This window comes from Pseudorca crassidens, chromosome 15 (assembly GCF_039906515.1).
Source record: "Pseudorca crassidens isolate mPseCra1 chromosome 15, mPseCra1.hap1, whole genome shotgun sequence".
NCBI classification, from domain to species: Eukaryota; Metazoa; Chordata; class Mammalia; order Artiodactyla; family Delphinidae; genus Pseudorca; species Pseudorca crassidens.
In genome coordinates this window covers 8,636,464-8,647,482 of record NC_090310.1, presented here as the reverse complement: position 1 = coordinate 8,647,482, position 11,019 = coordinate 8,636,464, and the positions used below count along the sequence as shown (strand labels likewise).

The window sequence follows — 11,019 nt, the reverse complement described above, 5'->3', positions numbered from 1 at the left end:
GCGAACACACGCGAGCGGCGGCCGGCAGCAGGAGGCCAGAAGGCGCGGCTCACGGCTACTGCCCCCACGGAACTGTCAAAGGCGTGAGGGCACTCCCGCCCCCTCCGGGACTAAGCGCGGAGCTCCGGGGTCCCTCTGCTGAGCTGGGACGCTAAGGGGGCGTGGCCTTCAGGGCCGTACCAAGAGCGCGGATTCGCAGGGGGGAAGCCTGGCCCCAGAAACAAGCGCACGGCCGGGTTAGGCGGAGCGGCGCCGCCGTCGGCCACGCTCCCACCCCCGCAGCCGGCGCGGGCGGTGGTAGCGCCTCAGTGGTGTGGGCCTGCGTCCTGCTCAGGTGTCCGTACTGCAGCCGGCCGACCGTGGTGAGTACGTGCGTTCGCTGGTGCTGGGTTGGCGGGGTCCGGTCGCCAGGACTTTGGGTGCCCGGGCTCCGGGGCCCGACGCCTTCTGGCCGCCTCGGCCGCCCTGGCCCTCGGCATGGGGGCGGGCTCTTGGGCCGGGTCACTGCCCAATTCGCCAGACGCGGAAAGCGCGGCTCCCATTTCGGCCCTTCTTAGGGTGGCCCTTCCCCTCGAGCTGACCTCTCGCGGAGGCTTGAGGGTCGTCGTTTCCACAGCCGAAGGCGCCCTACCGGCCCTTCGGCGGAGGCTCGGGTCTCGGCGTGAGAGGGCTCCAGACCCCACGCCGCCACCCTTGGGCTAAGCCACTTTTCCTCTCCGAGCCTCAGGTTCCCCGTCTGTACAGTGGGCCTCAGGAGGCGGCCACTTATTGGGTTCACTCACGTAGGACGCGCTCGATGAGTGTGGGTGGGACCCGAATCTGATCTCGCAGCATCAGGTGGGCTCAGTCGAGCCCGCCAGCCCGGCCTCTCCTGGGAAACGTTCTGCGTGTCGGCGGCATCCCTGGGGGATAGTGCTCCTCGCGGGCAGGTGCCTTGGCAGGTGCTCTGCCGGGCTCTGCTGGGCAACCGTGACACCCTTAGCTCGTGGGAGCAATTGGGAAAGAGGTGGAGGTCTTCTGGGCGGCGGGGGCACTTGACCTCGACTTTTTGCTTTTCATTTCTCGATGAGAGTCACCATTGCGTGAGCCGGTGACCAGTACTGAGAAGTTTGGGGCCATTTCAAAGAACGTGGCTGCCTCCTCTCTTAGACCGACAAAATACAGCCTTCCTTCTGAGCTTGGCCGAAGTAGGGAATAGTGCTAAGACCAAGGGAGACAGGTCTGGAATGGGTAGTCCTCGGTTGGAACGTTGGCATCTTGGCAGGACACAACTTCTTGGAGCCTCTGTTTCCTACTCAGTAGCCCAGATGGTGATAACAGCCCACCCTGTAGGCCCCCACAGGGTTGAGGTTCAGAGGTTCAGAAGAGAGGGTCTCGGAGGGTGACATTGAGAACTGTGACATTCCACGTAAGCTGAGCAGTTAACTAACCCTCTGGGATCCAGTGTCCTCACTGTGCAATGCTGTAATTCACAGGCCTACCTGTTTGGGGAGAAAGCATTGATTCATCAACCACTGACAAGTTCTGTCTACACAAGTCCCCTTTGAGTGGTTGTGGGCTTGACTTGATCAGGAAAAAAGTCCAAACGTCCCGGTTAGTAAAGCAGTGCACCCAGAAGAAACCACTTTCTTTTCTTTGTGTCCCTCTACGGAGTTCTCATTTTCCTTTCGAGAGAATGGTCAGTTCTGGAGCTTCTCATGGCTTTCATACCACCTAGTTTAATAAAGTCTAAAAACGTGGTCTGCATTTCAGAGAACAGAATATTGGCTTCCAGTTGGGTTGTAGTGTTGAAAACTTCAGAGTGATCGTAACTCTCCCAAATCCTTCGTGTCTAGCACTTGAAAACGTTACAGGTAGGTTTGAGGTGAAAGGAATGTACTTCAGCACCTGGAAGTAGCAACCTTGACTGCAGTCAGCATGAATAAGGCAGGCGAAACTCCTGAGTGGCATGAGTTTGTAAACAATTCATGAGATGTATGAGGTGCTTGTTGCCAGACAAGCCTTACATTTTAGGACATGCCGGTGACTCTGAATTGATCCTTCCTTAACCCTTTGAACATTAGGATCCGAGTTCAATAAAGTTCACGCGTACTTAGGAGATAGACTATTTGAAATCAGAACTGCTTGGCAAATCCAGAACATTTACTTGTTAAACTCATGGAACATTTCAAGTTCATAAAAATGTAGCTCTTAAGCAACTTTTTTTTTCCCCCCTAATAGAGGCTTCTGTAATTGTGGGACTTTTCATGGTTCCAGAGGGCCCAGCTGCCCTGGCAACATCTGCTTCCTCATGCTTTAGGAAGGAGGAGAGCCCTGGATGGGGTGGAGGGTGTGGTGTCAGGGGACCTGAGTCCCAGCTCAGGCACTAGCACTGTGTGCCTTTCACCAAGGCACCCCAGGCCCAGGGACCTCAGGTTAGTGCTGTGGGATTTAACTTACATGTCAGATTCATTTAAAAATTAAAATGAGAAAAAAGTGAAATGGAGAAATGACTTTTTATAAAAATAGATTTTATTCTGTTTACAAAATTACTAAGTGCTCATTATTTTAAAAAATACTCTTATATCAGAAGGAGAAAAACAGATACCGTATGCTAACACATATATATGGAATCTAAAAAAAAAAAAATGGTTCTGAAGAACCTAGGGGCAGGACAGGAATAAAGACACAGACGTAGAGAATGGACTTGAGGACACGGGGAGGGGGAAGGGTAAGCTGGGATGAAGTGAGAGAGTGGCATGGACATATATACACTATCAAATGTAAAATAGATAGCTAGTGGGAGGCAGCTGCGTGGCACAGGGAGATCAGCTCGGTGCTTTGTGACCACCTAGAGAGCTGGGATAAGGAGGGTGGGAGGGAGACACAAGAGGGAGGGGATATGGGGATACATGTATACGTATAGCTGATTCACTTTGTTATACAGCAGAAACTAACACAACATTGTAAAGCAATTATACTTCAATAGAGATGTTAAAAAAAAAAACTCTTATAGAAATACTCAATATAATAGTGAACATTCCTCATAGCCTTACACTGAGACAAAAAAATTACTGCTAGTGGTGTAGTATATATTCTCCAGATATTTTTCTTCACATATAAAAACATTTATTACCTAGATTTTTTTTTTTTTACTTAAAATAGCAGGAATTTTTTACTATTTAAATTTAAAACACAGAATTAAGATGAAACTAGTCATGTTGTTCTGAGTCTTGCTTTTTATAACTTAACATGATGTCTTTCTATAGCACTATGTAAAGATCTACCTCATTCCTTTTTTAAAACCTCATTCTTTTTAAAAATGACAATACCCCAGTATCCAATATTATTGAAAAAAAATTGTGTTGTTTGCAGCCTTTTACTGTTTTGAATTCTGCTGCAATGATTAGCCTTGTTCTTTATCTTTCAGCGATTAGACAAATATTTTTGCATAATGAATTCTTAGAAGTGGAAGAACTGGAACATTTTTGAGCTTTTAAATGTATTCATTTAACAGATGTTGATTACCTGTGATATATCAGGCACTATTTGAGGTGTTAGGCCTATAGCAGTGAACATAACACACAAGTCCTCCATGGCTCTGACACATGGTTTGTCAAATGATGATATAATTTTAGATTTAACTTTTTACTATATGTCAGATTCATTTGAAAATTGAAATGGAGAAATGACTGTTTTTTATAAAAATGTATTTTTTCTGTTTACAAAATTATTAAATGCTCATTATAAAAAGTCTCTTACAGAAATGTGCAATATAGACAGCGAATGTCCTTCATAGCCTTACACTGAGACAGTTTCCAGATGGAGAAAAATAGTACAGAGGAGTATGTGTGTTTGTAAAAATGGGGTGACTTTAAATGTCAATAGATATTGCCAAACTTCCCTCCAAAAATGATAATCTTGTTATGTTCCCACCAGCAGAGACTCATCATTTTTTTTAAATTAATTAATTTTATTTTATTTTTGGCTGTGTTGGGTCTTCGTTGCTGCACGCAGGCTTTCTCTAGTTGCGGCAAGTGGGGGCTACTCTTTGTTGCGGTGCATGGGCTTCTCGTTGCGGTGGCTTCTCTTGTTGCAGAGCACTAGCTCTAGGTGTGCGGGCTTCAGTAGTTGTGGCTCGTGGGCTTAGTTGCTCCACAGCATGTGGGATCTTCCCAGACCAGGCCTTGAACCCGTGTCCCTTGCATCGACAGGTGGGTTCTTAACCACTGCACCACCAGGGAAGCCCAAGACTCATCATTTTTTAATTCATAATTCTAGGGCCAGTTGCTAACTGCTAAGGGCAGAGATGCTTTTTGTTTTTTGGCCGCACCATGAGTGCCATGTGACCTTAGTTCCTGGACCAGGGAATCGAACCCTCACCCCCTGCAGTGGAAGCACAGAGTCTTAACCACTGGACTGCAAGGGAAGCCCAGAGATGCTTTTATTTCAGGAAAATTTATGTGAGACTCTGAGCTAAGTTTGTATTAGGTATATATATATATATGGCACAGAACAGTGTATTCTTTTCTTAGGTTTTCGGACTTTCTTACTTCTCTCTGGATGAATTCATCATTTAGGAATCTTACTCTGCCTAAATCTGTGTCATACCACTTTAGAACTCTACATCCTAAAAGTGTTTTTCCTTCCCCAACCCCCTCCCCAAGTGAGGTGTTTACATTGGTTGTGCGCCTGCTGGGATGTGTGTGTGTGAAGGTGGCGGAGGAGGCCCATGGCGCAAACCATGGCTCTTTGAGGACTGGTGGCTCCTGTTGGTTGGGTCCACTGGAGCCAAATTCATCAGCCTGTGTTATGCCTGTTGCTCGTTGGCATGGCAACACGCTCGGGGATGTTGTGAACAAAGCAGCTGGGGGACCTGGTCCTTCTTCTGGGTGGCTTAAGGAGAAAGCTGCTGACATAGGGGCTTACTTGTTTTACTTACAAAGAGGTGATGTGGTGGGGGAACATCTAAGAATTATCCTTTAATTGGAGTGCTGGAGGGTGAGGCATTCTGGTCTGTACGCAGCTGAGAGAATAGTACACGTGCTTCCCTGAAATTAATGTTTCAAAGCTAAACTAGAATAAAATGATGAGCCAGACTGTGGTGCCATCAGCCGTAGACTGTTTCTCAGAGAACTGGATTCTTTGGGAGTGACCTGTAGTAGGAAAATAGGACGGAAAAAGCTGAGTTTTGTCCCCTGGTTGTAATCACGGAGAAGATGGACTCTGTGAGGATACTCTGATGTGGGGTTGTGTAATCTGCTTCTAGGTGAACATCAAGAATGATGTTTAGTCATTTTTTTAAAAAATCTCCCTTAGTTTTTTGTCTTCAGTGCCTTTTTCTGTGGCCCTGTGTACCCCATTCCTTTTGCCAGAGCAGCCTTTCATATCACTTCTTCCTTTGACGCTTAGGTAAGAGCACTGTGACTGAGATAACTTTGATCCTCACGGCACACACCGTCACTGCGCCGGGTAGGCTGGGTCTGTACAAAGGTTGGAGGACTGGGTAGGAACACACGAACTCATGCTCAACTTCCCTGAACCCGATGTGCTGACTCTGTATCTACAGGTCACTTGGGGTCTGTTTTCAACACTGAAAACAGGGCTTGCAGTTCTTGAAAACACAGGAAAATGGATCAGCCAGTTGTGCCCAGCTTCTTTCAGAAGTGGGGTTTCGGGTGGGACTGTGGTCTTTTGAAGAAGGGCGTTTGTTGGTTTCAGAACCTTTGCGGTTAAGAAACCACATGGCATTACCTGGACATGTTGGACACCGTCCCTTATGTAATGTGATTTGCAAACTCTAAAAGGTCATTGAGCAAGACCGTCCGGCCTATCTGAAACCCCCACCAGCAAGGTCTCTGCCCCTGCTAGTGACCTTGCCGTCCCCTGGTCCCCGAAGCTCTAAGGACAAAAGACATTTTCCACTTTCCCCTTGTCTTCACGCTGGGGTGCCTCCACCACACAGTCCCAACAGTGTTTAGTCTTTGAATCTCCTTCCACTGCTGTGGTCTTATTGTGGCCCCTGTCATTTTCTGCTGTGCCAGCTCTCGAATTGGCCTCCCTGAGTCCAAAATTCTCCCTCCCTGCCCCACCCCATCACTTCTTGTGATCTGTCCATGGTACCATTGCTCATGAAGCCCAACTCTTATCAACCCTCCTTTGCTGAAGAATTTACAGTCGGGCTTCCCCGGTGGTGCAGTGGTTGAGAGTCCGCCTACCCCTGCAGGGGACGCAGGTTCGTGCCTCAGTCCGGGAAGGTCCCACATGCCGTGGAGCGTCTGGGCCTGTGAGCCATGGCCACTGAGCCTGCGCGTCCGGAGCCTGTGCTCCGCAGTGGGAGAGGCCACAGCAGTGAGAGGCCCGCGTACCACAAAAAAAAAAAAAAAAAAGAATTTACAGTCACTCTTACTGTTTTCTGTTTATTTTTCCTTCTTCTCCGTCTGCTTCCACCCAGAATATGGAAGTGGCTTATAATAAAATGAGTCTTATTCTCCCCATCTCTAATGGCAATATGGGGGTTGGAGAGGAATGTGGATTCGTTGAGAACAGAGAAGTCCCTTCATTTCTGCGAGTGTAGGCCAGCACATAGAATAGTGCCAGGCAGGAAGCAGGCCCTCAGAAACACTAGCTGGATGAGTGGCGCGTGGGTGCTTATGGCTTCTTCTCCCAGGTGTACTGCCCAGCTTTCTCCTGCATATTGACTGAGGTGCCAATATCGGGTCTGATCTATGTTTTTAAAGATTATTCTAAGATACAATATGAACTTTTTGTAGGATTTTAGTTTCCATCTAGGTGTGAAATTTTAAATGTTTCAAGTTCCTCCTGCCACTGATAGTTTATTCAATAATTATTTTTTAATTGAAGGAGAGAAAGAACTTGTGTACTGCCCTTCCATCATAGTATACTATGTCTTTCTGGATATTTCTAGATCAGGTACCTGGATGCCAAAAGCATGAATAAATTTGTTTATTTAAAAAATTCTCATGAAATGAATAAAAGGGATCTAATCTGACCTTTGAGTGTCTGTTGTATGTCAGGTGTTTCATATCTCATGTGGTGATCATATAACAATGTGAGAGGATGGTCAGCAAGGAGACCGAGGCAGAGTAAGCGACGTGCCCAGGGTCCCGTGGTGTGGAGGTGGCACATCTGGGGTTTGAACCAAGGTCTGTCTACCTACAAGGCCCATGTTCTTTTCATGGCTCAACTGGGTTTTATTTTAGGTTGGTTGAATTTCAAGGCCCACACCCTCCTCAGCAAAACCAAGAACCTAGTAATTGAGAGAAGGCCCCAGGAGGCAGGTAGTTTTACCAAAAGACAGTCAAGGGAAGTCATTGTGATGGAGCACAGAATTCATCTCAGAGCCTCGTGGAAGGCAAGGAAAGAAGGACAGGATTCACAGCAAACGTGATGGAAAAAAGGAAGCACTTTTCCTTGGGGCTTCGTATAACAGTCACTGAGTAAGGCACCGGGCAGCAGCCTCCGTACTCAGCAGGCGTTTGAAGAGCCCCTCGTGTGTACCAGGCCCCCTGTGAGGTGCTGGGACTGCACTGTGTGTGGACAAGGTCGACAGGATTAGATAGGTGGCTTAGGCCAGGGTGGAGGGAATGTTCTAAAGAACAGAGGAGTGTGACCACAAGTCACCCTTTCTGGAACCCACTGCGGTAAAGGCAGCGAACTTCAGACTCCCTTATAATAGTGTCAGGGCAGCTCTTTGGAGATGGGAGCCAGAGAATAGACCCAGAGTGGTCTATTTTATCAGGCAGGGGTAGAGCAGGGGAGTCTGGGAGAGCGAGCACGGAGAGACCCTTTGCCAGAGGTGGAAGGCAGGCAGTCCACAGTGGAGGCCCCGAGGCTCTCAGCGCATCCTCCACGCTGTGTCCAGCTATTTTGCCGTGAAAGTTGGAAAGCCTGGCTTGGCTTCTTGCCCCTGATCGGGTGACTGTAGGCAGAGCCGGGAGTTCTCAGAAGGCAGCACTGGTTATGGCTCAGTGCTCCCAGCCAGCATTCTGTACCACCGAGTGGGGAGCAAGAGAGATCCTGGAGCTTTTGTGGATTCAGTCGTGCAGCAGGTACATGGTGAGCACTGCGTCATGCCAGGCCTCCTGAGCATGAGGGCTACTGAAATGCAGGGCAGCCCCAGCCAGACACCAGCCCAGCAATGCTGTCACCTGATGGTATAGTCAGGATCTTAAACTGCCAGATGAATCCCAGGCCAGGCAGTGAGGCGGCTTCTGTCTACAGCTTGGCCTTGTTCTAAAAAGGTGGTGAAGGGCATGCAAATGGATGATTGAGTGGCTCTGACGCCAGTGGGTCTGGGTTTGAATCCTGCTTCTAACGCCTATCAGCTCCCTGACTTTGGACAAGGCACTCTAATCTCTGTGCTAATTACAGCTCCTGTGCCTCAGAGCGTTGCTGTAAGGAGAACATTAAGTAGTAGAAAGTCATAGTGTGAATGCTTCATACCTGGTAACGGCTGTTACAATTAGTATTTATTTAGAAAAAAGTAGATACGATGGCAGGTGGGGACCTAGGGATAAGATAGCATATGGCTGCTCAAGGCTGTTTCGATTTGTCCCGAGTTTCCTGATGTCCAGAGCAAAGAGGGGGTGGGGCACAACAGGGGTGGGAGTGGCTGCTGATGGGTACAGAGATTTCCTTTGGGGGGCGGGGGTGATGAAAATGTTCTGGGGTTAGCTAATTGTGCTGCTTGTGCAATGGGTGAACATAGTGAAAACCACTGAATCGTGCACTTTAAAATGGTGAATTTGGGGTGGGGGGGGCATGAATTATATCTCGATTTTTTTTTAATATTTATTTTTTTGGCTGCATTGGGCCTTCATTGCTGCGCACGGGCTTTCTCTAGTTGCGGCGAGCAGGGGCTACTCTTCGTTGCAGTGCACAGGCTTCTCATTTGGGTGGCTTCTCTTGTTGCGGAGCACGGGCTCTAGACGTGCAGGCTTCAGTAGTTGTGGCACGCTGGCTCAGTAGTTGTGGCTCGTGGGCTCTAGAGCGCAGGCTCAGTAGTTGTGGCACACGGGCTCTGTTGCTCTGTGGCACGTGGGATCTTCCCGGACCAGGGCTCGAACCTGTGTCCCCTGCCTTGGCAGGCGGATTCTTAACCACTGTGCCCCCAGGGAATTCCCAATATATCTCGATTTTTTAAAATCAGGTTTATCGGTCTCAAGTCCTTGAGCAGCTAGACTCTCACTAGTTCTGCTACTGAGTCCCCATCACCTCGAGCAAGTTGTGCACACCTGCGGCAGACACATTCACTGCTCACGGCGTATTTCTGTCCCCACCCTCCCATCCCTTAGCCCTCTGGAAGTTAACCTCAGCTAACGCCCTGTGAGTGGGAGCATGGTGTGTCCCCTCTGCCCTGAAGCGTTTAAGGTCTGGGACCAATCCCTCCCAGTCTTCTCCTCATCACAGAAGCCCTGCAAGTTACATGTTGAGTTGGTGGCATCACAAGGAAAAAGCTGCTTGAAGCACCAAGTCCCCTTAACGAGGCCAAGAGCCTGGCAGAGACACCTGGCCTCCACTGGACATCGTGTAAACTTATGCATTACATCACTTGGGGCATAAGGCAGGGCTAGGAGGAAGACACCTTTCCCCGGTGCTGTGGCCCATGTCCTCATAGCCCCTCCCTCATGCGTGCTGTGTGATGTGGGTCTTTTCTAATCGAAGCCACAGCCGATGCACTGGGACCCGAGTGTGTCCCCACTGCTGGCTGCAGCCGAGTTCACAGCCCTGTCTGTCAGCGAGAGCATTAAACTCAGCCTCTGGGAGCATGTCGAGTGATTGAGTGTACCTGCCTCAAGTGACAGCGTGGTGTAATGTCAGGCCAGCATTTTGTCTTCCTCCCCCCCTAAGAGAACATGGTCAGGCAATCAAAAGCTCTCAGCAGCTCCTGGTTTAGTGTGGGTGGCGTAATAATCGTGGACACTTTTACAGACGCCATGAGACAGTCCTCTATCCCCATGGGGTCTGGTTCTTACCGACTCGCTCATGCTGTTCTGTTGTGAACTTCGATAACCCCACTGCCCACATCCTACCGTTGAAAAGCATGGTGTGACTCGGCAGGCAGAGATCGCGGAGATGACCTTCAGTTGGTGCTCAGACACACTTGACTGACACCAGCCTTTAACGCATGGCAGTGACCTAATGTCAAGGCGAAATGCAGGCAGAGCTGGGGATCAAAACAGTGCCATCCAAGGCCCAAGCCTGACGGCAGTCTGGCCTGACCGCATGATAAAAGCTGGCCCCTGGGAAGTGCGTGGCCACGTGTCTCTCTGCCGTCCTCCGTCAGCGCCTCCATCACTGTGTGTAGCTGCTGGCTGCAGCAGCCTTGTGCGGCTCCTGTCCTCACCACCCCCCCCCCCGCCATCCCATCCCCCCACCCCCGGCAGAGACTCCATCTTCGCTGAAGGGCACCTACTCCTGCTGGCCAAACCTGGGGTGACAGGCCAGCCTGGGAACCAACCGGGACGATGATGAGCCAGGAGTTGGGCCACCCCGTTGCTCGTCTGCAGGTAGACGATGACTAGAGCTGTGACAGGAAGTGACAGAGAGGGTCTCGTATGACCCTTAAATCTCCCTCTTTGAGTTGGTGGCTGTGGGACTTTCAGTGATTTTCTGGTTCCTTAGGTCTTCGAGTACGTGTCTGTAAAAATGGGTGAAATATTTATCTAAACAGACTAATCAGTAGATCAGTAGATCTACTGGACTTGCCAGCCTGCAGAACTATATTAAGTGTCTGTTGTATAAGCTACATAGTCTGTGGTGTTTTTTATGGCAGCCTGAGCTTAGACACAGACTTGTTGTTTCTGTAGCTGGATAACTTAGATCCTATTCATCAGTCTGCTGAACTCCTTTTTCAGAAACATAGATACCATCCAAAAATTTTTCTGATATCTTTGTTTTTTTTGGTTTTTGGTTTTTGATTGTGGTACGCGGGCCTCTCACTGTGTGGCCTCTCCCATTGCGGAGCACAGGCTCTGGACGCACAGGCTCAGCGGCCACGGCTCACGGGCCCAGCCG

At 49.3% G+C, this 11,019-nt stretch overlaps 1 protein-coding gene across 2 annotated transcripts in view; it reads left to right on the top strand.

Annotated features, from left to right (window-relative positions):
• Window positions 1-204: 204 nt before the first annotated feature.
• Window positions 205-11,019, top strand: part of POR (cytochrome p450 oxidoreductase) — a 58,506-nt gene continuing 47,691 nt past the window's right edge. Inside the window, exon 1 of one of the 2 annotated variants that reach the window (XM_067705855.1) lies at window positions 205-362. The gene's annotated coding sequence lies outside the window, so the exon portion shown is untranslated. The remainder of the gene's footprint in view (window positions 363-11,019) is intronic. The other variant, XM_067705853.1, reaches the window with a different exon arrangement.